Raw genomic sequence first — 13,318 nt, forward strand, 5'->3', positions numbered from 1 at the left:
ATTGTCCTTCAAAAGAGCAATGAACAGAACTGCCCACAGTATTTTATGTGTGATTGTCCATTAAGAAAAAGATTCTATTTCTAAATATTTTATCCAGTACTCTTCCCTTAGGCTTTTTATGGTGCCTTTTTTTTCTTACCGAAGTACAGTGAACAAATTCTTGCTCAAATAAATTAGCTTTCCAATTTTGACTCTTAGACAAGTTGAGTCAATAAGTTAATGCACTAACATGAAAACATGAGGAATAAAAATACCATGAGTGGATGAAAATTGAGAGTATAGGAAAAAATACTTTTTTAGGATATGAGTACAGCACTATAAACATCACAACACCCACTACCATCCCTCACCAAAGGACTGTTTTCACTGAATGTCACCCAGCATTTTATATAGCCTTTTTGGCTCCATAGATACACTGGTAAGATCTCATCCTCTGTAGTAACGAAAAGCACATGTTCAGCCTCTTATAAATATAGTGAATCTACAGAATGGTATGTAGATCAGATAAACTATTCAGTTATGCATGTTATCACCAGCAGTGTGGGGTTTCTTTAAGCATGCATACTTGAAGGTGGTTGTAGGTAAATGATTAATTTATCTAACATAAAGCTTGGATGATTTGACAATTTGAATAGGGGTCTGAAAAGAGATGATCTAAATCACCTGGAAATCCATATTAATGGTCAACTAGTTTCTCATAATTTATCACAATCACTAAGAATATGCTATGTGTATAAAAACACTCATTGGAACTCTACCCATTTTGTAGTTTTCAAATTTCTGAAATTATTTTTGATCTGTTGAGGAAGAGCTAACTCACTGTAGTTGACTTTGCCATATTGGTTCTCCTTTGGTTTGCTCTATTCTTCATTCTTCACAGATTATCTTACAGTTTAGTTGGTGAGAACATAGAAAACAGGAAAATAAATGTGAATCTTAAATTTCCTCTTTGTACCTGTGACTAGATAAATGCACAAGTTTGTCCAAAAAATGAGCTGTGTAGATTAAATATTGAATGTTAATTAAATTTAGCTGTCTCAACACCTATATTTGCTTATTAAAATTGTTTCTAATTCTCAACAATTCAAGGAAAGATAACATAAAACATTCAACTTCATGTAATGCTGACATCTTTTGTTCCCTCTATTTGCATTTGTTGCTTTTGACATTCAACTTCAAACTGTGGAAGCCATTTCTTTCTTGGCCAAATCATTTATAAAAGAAAAAGCAGTATTATAAAATCAATGAGTAACTCTAAATTGAATGAGTAGTTTCACAGTGCGAGTCAAGATTGCTAACATAAAATGCACCATTTGAAATAGAAGAAATTTAAGTCATGGCATTCTTTTCCATTTTTTCAGGAATAGGTCACTAACTCTTTAACCTCCACAAAGAGTTTTTGCACATTTACTTTACCCAAACAAAACAAACAAAAATAAATAAAAAAGAATTTAGCATTCTTTGTAACTCTATTTGGAAAACAGGTAGATGAATGTGTCCAGATTTTCAAAAGATAACCTTTCTTGAATTGTAAGGCATTTTAGTTTCTTGGTTTTCAGGGTGTTTCTGGAATTCTTCAAAGACTAGCCTATATAGTATTATAAAAATAGTTACAGGGGCGCCTGGGTGGCTCAGTGGGTTAAAGCCTCTGCTTTCGGCTCAGGTCATGATCCCAGGGTCCTGGGATCGAGCCCCGCGTCGGGCTCTCTGTTTGGCAGGGAGCCTGCTTCCTCCTCTCTCTCTGCCTGCCTCTCTGCCTACTTGTGATCTCTGTCTGTCAAATGAAATGAATAAAATCTTTAAAAAAAATAGTTACATTAACATTCATTCATTTTTTTGTGTTACTAGCAAATTTGGATGTGTTAGAGAAACTCAGCATATGAAATACTCATTGACAAACTTGGACATCTTTGTCAGGCATTTTAATTCAAATCCCTCCTACCTGCCTAATCACCAGGTGGCAGTGTAGTAGCACTCATCCATACCTGTCTTTGAAAAGCCTCAATAAAAGTGGTATTGCAGTGATACTCTCACACAGCACAGGCTGAATTGTTGGGGTTTTAATTTTTTTTTTTTTAAGTAAGCTGTATGCCGAACGTGGACCTTGAACTCACTACCCTGAGAATTGCATACCGTACCAGCTGAGCTAGCCAGGTACTGCCCAGGGTTTTAATCTTTTTAAAGTGTTGCTCTCTCTCTATTAAAATAGCCCTGCATACATTTTCCTAAGTTGTCTTTTCCTTTGAGTACTATGTAGATGGTTTCCTTCTCTAATTTTCTAAACTGGAAAAACTGAGTATATATCATCTCAGTGTTCTTGTTGTCTTACAGTTTTTTTTTTTAATTTTATTTTTTATAAACATATAATATATTTTTATCCCCAGGGGTACAGGTCTGTGAATCACCAGGTTTACACACTTCACAGCACTCACCATAGCACATACCCTCCCCAGTGTCCATAATCCCACCCCCCTCCCAACCCCCCTCCCCCCATCAATCCTCAGTTTGTTTTGTGAGATTAAGAGTCACTTATGGTTTGTCTCCCTCCCAATTCCATCTTGTTTCATTTACTCTTCTCCTACCCCCTTAACCCCCCATGTTGCATCTCCTCTCCCTCATATCAGGGAGATCATATGATAGTTGTCTTTCTCCGATTGACTTATTTCACTAAGCATGATACCCTCTAGTTCCATCCACGTCGTCGCAAATGGCAAGATTTCATTTCTTTTGATGGCTGCATAGTATTCCATTGTGTATATATACCACATCTTCTTTATCCATTCATCTGTTGATGGACATCTAGGTTCTTTCCATAGTTTGGCTATTGTAGACATTGCTGCTATAAACATTCGGGTGCACGTGCCCCTTCGGATCACTACGTTTGTATCTTTAGGGTAAATACCCAGCAGTGCAATTGCTGGGTCATAGGGTAGTTCTATTTTCAACATTTTGAGGAACCTCCATGCTGTTTTCCAGAGTGGTTGCACCAGCTTGCATTCCCACCAACAGTGTAGGAGGGTTCCCCTTTCTCCGCATCCTCGCCAGCATCTGTCATTTCCTGACTTGTTAATTTTAGCCATTCTGACTGGTGTGAGGTGATATCTCATACACAGAAAACTATAAAGTACTCATGAAAGAAATTGAGGAAGACACAAAGAAATGGAAAAATGTTCCATGCTCCTGGATTGGAAGAATAAATATTGTGAAAATGTCTATGCTACCTAAAGCAATCTACACATTTAATGCAATTCCTATCAAAGTACCATCCATTTTTTTCAAAGAAATGGAACAAATAATCCTAAAATTTATATGGAACCAGAAAAGACCTCGAATAGCCAAAGCAATATTGAAAAAGAAAGCCAAAGTTGGTGGCATCACAATTCCGGACTTCAAGCTCTATTACAAAGCTGTCATCATCAAGACAGCATGGTACTGGCACAAAAACAGACACAAAGATCAATGGAACAGAATAGAGAGCCCAGAAATAGACCCTCAACTCTATGGTCAACTCATCTTCGACAAAGCAGGAAAGAATGTCCAATGGAAAAAAGACAGCCTCTTCAATAAATGGTGTTGGGAAAATTGGACAGCCACATGCAGAAAAATGAAATTGGATCATTTCCTTACACCACACACGAAAATAGACTCCAAATGGATGAAGGATCTCAATGTGAGAAAGGAATCCATCAAAATCCTTGAGGAGAACACAGGCAGCAACCTCTTCGACCTCAACCGCAGCAACATCTTCCTAGGAACATCGCCAAAAGCAAGGGAAGCAAGGGCAAAAATGAACTATTGGGATTTTATCAAGATCAAAAGCTTTTGCACAGCAAAGGAAACAGTGAACAAAACCAAAAGACAACTGACAGAATGGGAGAAGATATTTGCCAATGACATATCAGATAAAGGGCTAGTGTCCAAAATCTATAAAGAACTTAGCAAACTCAACACCCAAAGAACAAATAATCCAATCAAGAAATGGGCAGAGGACATGAACAGACATTTCTGCAAAGAAGACATCCAGATGGCCAACAGACACATGAAAAAGTGCTCCACATCACTCGGCATCAGGGAAATACAAATCTTGTTGTCTTACAGTTTTAACTAAGAACATTTTATATATTATAGTAGGAAGTAAATTATGTATTTTTTTTTTTTTTACAACCAGCAGTTTCAACAATTGGATTAAGACAGGGTTGCCTACAGCTTCAACCAAAGCATATGCCAGCATACTACAAACCTCTAAAACAAGAATTCTGACATTTCATTTTTCCTTATCTAAACTTCACCAGCTGTCATAATGCCATCTGTGACAAGTTTTCAGTCTAAAGTACTAATCCACTCTATCAATTCTTTTCTATTTGCACAATGTCCATTCAGCAGTTTCACTGGGACAAAAGAACCAATTTCAGCATTTGGTTTCAGATATCCAGGATTTATTATGTGTTTAAAGTATGTCTGGATACTTTTTTTTTTTTTTTTTCAGATGGAGATTCAGACATCTAAGTTATGTCATCTGATCCCTATCACCTAGGGAGTATACGACAAAACCTACAACTCACAACATTTATGTTTTCTCTCTGACTTTAGTGTCCTGTCATCCCCAAACACTCTTGATGGACTGGGAAAAAAGAATTTAGGAATGTCTTCCAAACCCTGCATATCATTTTTTACTATATTTAGAGTCTGTAGCAGTGGAGATTGTCTTTATCTTTGGAAGAACTCCGCAGATACTATTTGGGAGGCAAAGGAAAGGGCCTTTTTCAGTAGGAACTGAGACTAAACTACAAGTACCATTTTTTGAAGTTGACTACATAAAACCTTTGGAAAACAAAAAGAAAGGGAACTGTTTTATGATCTGAAGAATCAGTGGCAGTCATAGAAGACGAATTGAAAAATACTCAGGCTGACTTGGGAAACCTTTCTTCTGTAGCCAGTCTACCTCCTTTAGTTGTCTTCCAGCAGTTATCCTAAATAAAATGATCCAACCTCACGGCCAAGCTAGAAAATGATATTGTCATAATTCATGTCAGTCTGTTAGCAACTACTTTTTACTTATGTATAGCTTTACTAAGTTAAGATTAGAACATTTTGTAAAACATGTTAAAGTTAAAAGGGACAAGGCCCCAAATTAGGAATCTCTGATTTCATATTTTAATTCAGTCTCTATAATGTAGTTTGTTTCCAGGCTTGAGGACCTCTTTGTTTGCACTAAAATTCCAAATACTGGGGATAAGGCTCAACTATACATCCTAGTTGCCAAGTTTTCTGTAACTCTATTTGGAAAAAAGCATGTAGATGAATGGGTCCAAATTTTCAAAAGATAACCTCTGTTGAATTGTAAGGCATTTCAGTTTCTTGGTTTTCAGGGCGTTCCTTCTGGAATTCTTCGATGATAAGCCTATACAGTATTATAAAATAATTACATTAACATCAACTTTCATTCAACCTATGGAGTACCTGCTATAAGTGGAATCTATTTGTCATGCTAAAATGGAAATCTTTTTGTCCATAGCAATAAGGTAAAAAGTATTGTGAAAAATAATTTTAAGATGTTAGGTGTTAAATGTCTCAGTTTTTATGATTAGCAAAATTTCATATAGATTTACTTCTAATTATTTTCATAACTGCAAAGTCACTTTTTTAAGACAAATTTTATATAGATTATTTAAAAATAAATATCAAGTTAGATAATAAGACCTTACATGGATTTTTTTTCTTACTCAATATAAATTAATCAACATTTTAGAGATCTTATAACTTGAGAGCTAGAAAGGGTTTTGGAGATATCGCAGCAAGGCATATTTAGTGTATAAATGGGGAAACTGAGACCCAGTGAAGTTAAGTGACTTAAATGATACAAATAATTAGTTGTGAAATGAGAATTAAAATTCAGATCTCCTCAGTCAAGTGTCTCCTATACAATTTTCCAAATTTTTTAGAAAAGTAATTACTTCACATATTTAAAAAATATTTTATTTGAGAGAGAAAGAGGGAACAGAGAGAAAACGAGCAAGCAAGCACAAGGGGATGGGGCAAGGGCAGAGGGAGAAGCAGGCTTCCTACTGAGCAGGGAGCCCCATGACATGGGCCTGGATCCCAGGACCCTGAGATCATGACCTGAGCCCAAGGCAGAAGCTTAACCAACTGAGCCACCCAGTCACCCCATTTCACATTTTTAAAGTACAAATTTCTAGTGGATTCTTAAAGTTTACTGTGTAAAATTAAGGTAATATTTATTAATATTTTTTTTTCCACTTAAGAAAAGTTACTATCCTTGACCATTCTTGAGATCAAAGTAATTGGCTAAGAATAACAAATATGATGCAAATAAGCCTAGATTCAAATCCCAGCCAGGTTGGTAACTAATTTGGATAAATCACTTAATCACTCTGAGCTTTATTTTCCTGATTCATACAAAGTAAAAATTGTGTCTTTCTCCAAGCTTGTGGCAAGAATTAAATAAAATACATCTGAAGTGTTTGTCTTTAATCATCATCATCATCATAAATCTTATGTGAATGTGATAGATTTCATCTGACCTGTTATCAGGTATTACAATGATTGTATATTGCTTTTCAAAACACAAATTCTGTTTTGTAAAAAGCAGTAGGGAGAATGGAAATACAAATCGCAGCAGGAGAAACTAAGTTTGGCCCTCCTTGTTTATCCACCTGGAGTGGAGGGTGTTCACTCTTTTACTTTGGTGTAGCACTTAATCCGGAGGTGACACTTCATTCTCCTAGCTCCTCCTAGCTCTTCCCTGCGACTAGCAGACCATATCTTCCTAAAACTTGTGTAGCTATGGCATTCTTTGCCTTTTTCACATCTGTTATCGGAGGACCTCAACATCACTCCCCAACCTTTACTTGGATACCTGTTTCCTAGTCTGTCTTTCCACCTGGGTGCCATGCATGGATGTTATTTAAAGTTCCAAGTATACAGCCTATCTAGTATCCCATTGTAAATCATTCAGAGAATACTATATGTCACGGAAGTTTTTCCAAAGGAAAGAAAACAAAAATAAGAGGTTCAATTGAGAGCATAACTATGCTAACTTTGAGTAGATAGATAAATAAAGATAGACAGGTAATATATAAATAAAATAATAATAGTGTATCTTTTAATACATGGTTTATTAATGTGACTGAAATTTCTAGATTAATCATGCTGTGACCAACCTAATCATATGATATGGACATAACCAGAATGAAGGTAAACAAAATTATGATGATAGAAAAAAAGGTGGAACATTGTGAATTTTCTAGATATTAGGTAAATAGTGTCTCCAATCTAACTTCATGGCTGAATTAAACTCTTTAAGAAATTATTTTATTATAAGGTAATTTTTATAGGTGTAATTCCAAAAAGACAAACATTTGGGAAAATGAAACATTCAAAAATATCTTGAAAAAATAGCTTTTGTTTAAAAAAAAGAGGTAATGGATATTCTTATATACATGTGTGGCCTGTATTTTTCTATCCCTGTTTGTTTGTTTGTTTTGCTGCCTGCTGAAGTAAGTCCTTAAAAGCATCAGTGACAAGTTTTCTTGCATCCACATTAAACTCTGTGTTATAATGCCTCATGTAAGTGATACATTAAAGATTCAAAATTATGGACTTCTAATCTATAGCTAGTTAGAATTGTCTTGCCTCAGTTAAGAGTTCTCAAGTTGAGTTTAAATCATAGCAGTTGTTGTAGGTTACAGCTCTACTTGTCTGCTTTACTTTCATCATCTGTCATCTGCCCCATCTGGCTGAAGAGCAGGGTAGACAGTTCTGCCACATTTGGGTCCCAGCCATTGAATCATGAGGCTGTGTAGCCCTCTCTGTGGCTCCACCTGGGCAGGGAAGCACGTTTGCAGCCTTGCCCAACTGCCAAATACAGCATCCCATCCCAGCTGGCTAGAGAGCCTGACCAGAGCATGTGGGCAGCCAGAGAGCCCATCATACAGTGGCATGTGAGCAAGTTGTCAGGCCTGCTATTCTATCCCACTGTTTCCAGCCAGTGGAATGCCCCTTGATTTTAGAGCATGAGCAATGGCCTAACCCAAATAGAGACACTGACAGCAAACCCCATCTGCCCAAGGATGCTACCAGTTGACCCATTCAGAACTCAAAGCTGAGCTGGAGTCTGGAGAACAAAACTACTTACTCAGATGTGCAAACACCAATGCAAGGAATCAAGGATTACAAAGAATCAAATAGACATGACACCAACAAAGGAAACTAACAAAGCTAACAAAAGAAATCAGGGGTAGCTATACTTAACATCAGACAAAATAGACTTTTAGAGAAACATAGTCAAAAAGGACAAAGAAGGTCATTGTGTAATGATAAAGGAGTCAATCCATCAAGAAGATAGAGCAATTATAGGTACTTATGTACCCAACACCAGAGCACCTAATATATAAAGCAAATACTAAAGGTACTAAAAGGAGAAATAAACAGCAATAATAGTTGGAGATTTTAATACCCTACTCTCAACAATGGATGATCATTTGGATAGAGAACTAATAAGAAACAATACTGTAGACCAAATTGACCTAGCAGATATATATGGACCATTTCATCCAATAGCAGAAGAATTCATATTATTCTCAAGTGCACATGGGACATTTTCTATGATTGATCATTTACTAGAGGAAAAAATAAGTCTTAACAAATTCAAGATATTAGAAAATATATCAAGTATTTTCTCCAGCCACAATGGTGGAAAACTAGAAATCAACAACTGGAATAAACCTGGAAATTCACAAATACATGGAAATTAAGCAGCACAGTCCTTAACAAAAAAAACTCCTTAACAACAACAAGAAAAAAAAAAAAAAACTTCAAATAAATGACCTAAGCTTATACCTTACAGATAGAAAAAGAATAAACTAAATCCAAGTTAACAGAAGGAAGGAAATAGTAAAAATTAGAGCAGAAATAAATAAAATAGAGAACAGGAAAAAATAGAAAAGGTTTAGGAAACTAGGTTGAATCTTGGAAAAGATTAAATTAACAACCCTTTAGCAAGACTAACTAAGAAAAAAAGAGAGTATCCAAATCAGAAATGAAAGAGGAGACATTATAGCCAATACCACACAAACACAAAGACTCAGAAGAGATTACTATGAACAACTATATACCAACAATTTAATAACTTAGAAGAAATAGGCAAATTCCTAGAAGCATGTAACCTACCACTACCATGTCATAAAAAAAAAGAGAATTTGAGCAGACTAAAAATGAGTTAAGAGATTGAATCAATAAGCAAGAACCTCTCAATAAAGAAAAGTCTAGGACCAGATGGTTAAACTGGTGAATTTTACCAGACATTTAAAGAAGGGTTAATGGTAATTTAAAGAAGGGTTAATGCTAATCCCTTTCAAACTCTTGCTCAAAAAATTGAGCAAGGGGGAGGGGGGAACACTCCCGGACCCATATTAGGTCAGCATTACCCTGATATCAAAGCCAGATAAGGACCCTATAAGAAAAGGGAACTCCAGACAAATGTCCTTGGTGAGTATAGATGCAAAAATTCTCAATAAAATACTAGCAAACCAAATTTAGCAACACATGAAAAAGATCATACCTTATGATGAAGTGGAATTTATCCGTGGGATGCAAAGATGTTTCAACATATGTAAATCAATAAATGTGATACATTTAATAGAATGAAATACTGAAATCATATAATCATCTCAATAGATGGGAAAAAAGCATTTGGCAAAATGTGACAGCCATTTGTGATAAAAACTCTCAACAAATTGGTATAGAGGTAACATACCTTAACATAATAAAGGTCGTTATAACAAGCCCACAGCTAACATCATACTCAAGGTGAAAGGTCAAAAGCTTTTCCTCTAAGATCAGGAAGAAGACAAGGGTGCTCACCCTCACTACTCCTATTCATCTTAGTATTGGAAGTGCTAACCAGAGTAATTAGGCAAGGAAAAGAAATATAATGTATCAGAATTGGAAAGGAAAAAGTACAATTATCTGTTTGCAGATGACATGACTTTATATATAGAAAAATCCTAAAGACTCTACCAAAAACCTTTAGATCATATCAATGACTTCAGTGTAGCTGCAGGACACAGAAATCTACTTATAAAAATTAGTAGCATTTCTGTATACTAAATACCAATTATTTGAAAGAGATACAAAGAAAACAATCTCACAATAGCATCAAATACAAAGAAATACTCAGAAATAAATTTAACCAAGGAGATGCAAGATTTGTGCACTGAAAGCTGTAAGTTTAAGACATTGATGAAAGAATTGAAGAAGACAGAAATAAATGGAAAGATACCCATATCCATAGATTGGAAGAATTGATGTTAAAATGTTCATATTCAAAGCTATCCATAGATTTGTATAGATACAGACATAGATATCAGTGAAATTCCTGTCAAGATTCTAATGGCTTGTTTGTTTGTTTGCTTTTTACAGAAATAGACAAAGCAATCCTAAAATTCTTACGGAACAAAAGTTGCAAATAACCAAAACAGTCCTGAGAAAAAAGAACAAAGCTAGAGGCATCACACTCCCTGATTTCAAACTACGTTACAAAGAAGCTCTACTAATCCAAAACAGTATGGTTTTGGCCTGAAAAACAGACATGTAGATCAATAGAACACAGTAGAGAGCCCCAAAATAAACCCATACATATATAGTCAGTTAATTTATGACAGAGCAGCCAAGCATGTACAATAGGCAAAGGGCAGTCTCTTCAAGAAATGGTGTTGCAACAACTGGAAAACTAGATGCAAAGGAATGAAATTGGACCCCTACCCTACACCACTGATAAAAATTAACTCAAAGTGGATTAAAGACTTACATGTAAGACTTGAAGCAACTAACTTCTAGGGGAAAAGCTCATTAACATTAGTCTTGGCAATGATTTTTTGGAAATGGCACCTAAAACACAAGCAATAAATGCAAAAAAAAGGTGAGACTACAGCAAACTAAAAACTTCTGCACAGTAGAAGAAATTATCAGCAAAATAAATGGAAGAAAATATTTGCAAACCCCCTATTTGATAAGGGGTAATAATATCCAAAATCTTTAAGAATTTAAGAACTCATACTACTCAAGAATACCAGCAAAAATAATCTAATAAAAGAATGGGCAAAGGACCTGAATAGACATGTTTGCAAAGAAGATGGTCAAATGACCAACAGGTACATGAAAAAGTGTTTAGCATTGATAACCATCAGGGAAATACAAATCATAACCACAGTGGGATATCACCTCACACCTGTTAGGATGGTTATTATCAGAAAGACAAGAAGTGTTGATGAGGAGGTATGGAAAAAAAGAACCCTTGTGCATTGTTAATAAGATTGTAAATTGATGCAGCCATTATGGAAGGCAGAACGGGCCTTAAATATTTGCAATATGACTACCATAATATATATGACCCAGAGATTCCACTGGTATATATCCAAAGGAAACAAAATTACTATTTCAAAGAAATATCTGCACTTTCATGTTTAATGAAACATTATTTATAATAGCTAAGATATGGGAACAATCTAAATGTCTATACACAAATGAATAAAGCAAATGTGGTATCTATTTATATATACATATATATGTATATACACACACACATATATGTAATGTGATGTAAAATGTATATATATGTATAGAGGAGTGTGTGTGTGTGTGTGTGTGTGTGTGTGTTTATATAATGGGATATATTATTCAGCCATAAAAAGGAAGGAAATCCTGCCATTTGGGACAACATGGATAAACCTTGAGGTATTATGCTAAGTGAAATAAGTTAGACAAACAGAAGTACTGTGTGATTTCATTTATTTATGGGATCTTAAAAAACCTAACTCATAGAGACAGGGAGCAGATTGGTCTTGTCAAAGATAGGGAGTTGGGGGTTGGGGAAATGAATGAAGGTGATCAAAAAGTAGAAACTTCAGTTATAAGGCGAATACATTCTGGGGGAAGTAATGTACAGTATGATGACTTAGTAAACAATACTATATTACATATTTAAAAATTGTTTAATGCTAAGATAAGATCTTAAAAGTTCTCATCACAAGAGAAAAACATTTGTAACTCTGTGTGTGATGAATGTTAACTAACCTATTGAGGGAAATGTATCTCAATATATACTTAAGTTATTGTGTCATATATCTTAAATTTATATAAATGTTACAGGTCAGTTTTATCTCAATAAACCCGGGAGGGGGAGGGGGGGAAGGAAAAGGGCATTGGGTGTCTAACCTGAATTAGATGAGGCTTTAAGGTAATTATATTTGAGGTATAACCAGAATACTAAAAAGGAGGTACTCAAAAGCTTGGAAAAGAGTGTTCCAGAAAGAGGGGGGAAAGTTCCAAAGCCCCAATTTTGAGGAAATTAAATAATAAAGTTTAATAGCTAGTCTCTTATGGGGCAGAATTATGAATAAGAACAAAGGACAAATCCATTATAGACAAATGGATCTGGGATAAATTCCCATTACTTGAAATATGATGTTGAGCAAATGAGTCAATCTCTCTGCTCCTCAGAGTTTCTTCATTAGCAAAATGCAGATAATAACTGCCTAGTAAAGCTTTTCCAATTATTAAATGAGGTTATATATGCAGAGAACCTTGATGATAATAGGCATTCAGTAACATTTTATTCCATACACTACTGAAATTACTTAACCAAATGTTGACATATTATCCCTTTAATTCATGAGATGCTGTTCCAAAATAACATTGAGAGAGAGGGGGAGAGAGAGAGAGGGAAATTGATTTGTTTCCTTATGGAGAGGGATTAGACTATTTTGTATAATCTAGTAGGAGAAAATAGAATTTTGTCTTCCACAAGAAAAAAATCTAAATCTTTCTTAATTTTTTTTCTAATAGCTTAATAATTAATACATAGAGAATGGTAATATTAAACATCACATAGGTGATTATCTGTTACTACTGCAATCTATTTCTTTATATATTAGACAACTCAGGTCCTTACTTGCTTCAGTCAGATTTCTGAGGAAAATTTTTACATTCAGGAGACTCATTTAATTAGTGAATATCTAAATTTAGGAGTGATCAGAGCCTGAGCATTGCATAGGGAGTGAGAAAAGCACAAGAGAGACTGAAGGAGAAGGAAACACCACATAGAGGATGCTAGGGAATAAACATGGAGAAATGTATTGCCTTCATAAATATATTTTAACTGGGTCAGGAAATACAATGCTAATCAAATGCTAATTTGATTTAGTACCAAACAGACATAATTACCATGGAGCGTGTGCATGCACATTGGAGAAAGGGGCTTAGTTCTCCAAAACTGGTTAAAATAAGGGTTCTCATTAGT

This window comes from Lutra lutra, chromosome 11 (assembly GCF_902655055.1).
Source record: "Lutra lutra chromosome 11, mLutLut1.2, whole genome shotgun sequence".
Classification (NCBI taxonomy): Eukaryota; Metazoa; Chordata; class Mammalia; order Carnivora; family Mustelidae; genus Lutra; species Lutra lutra.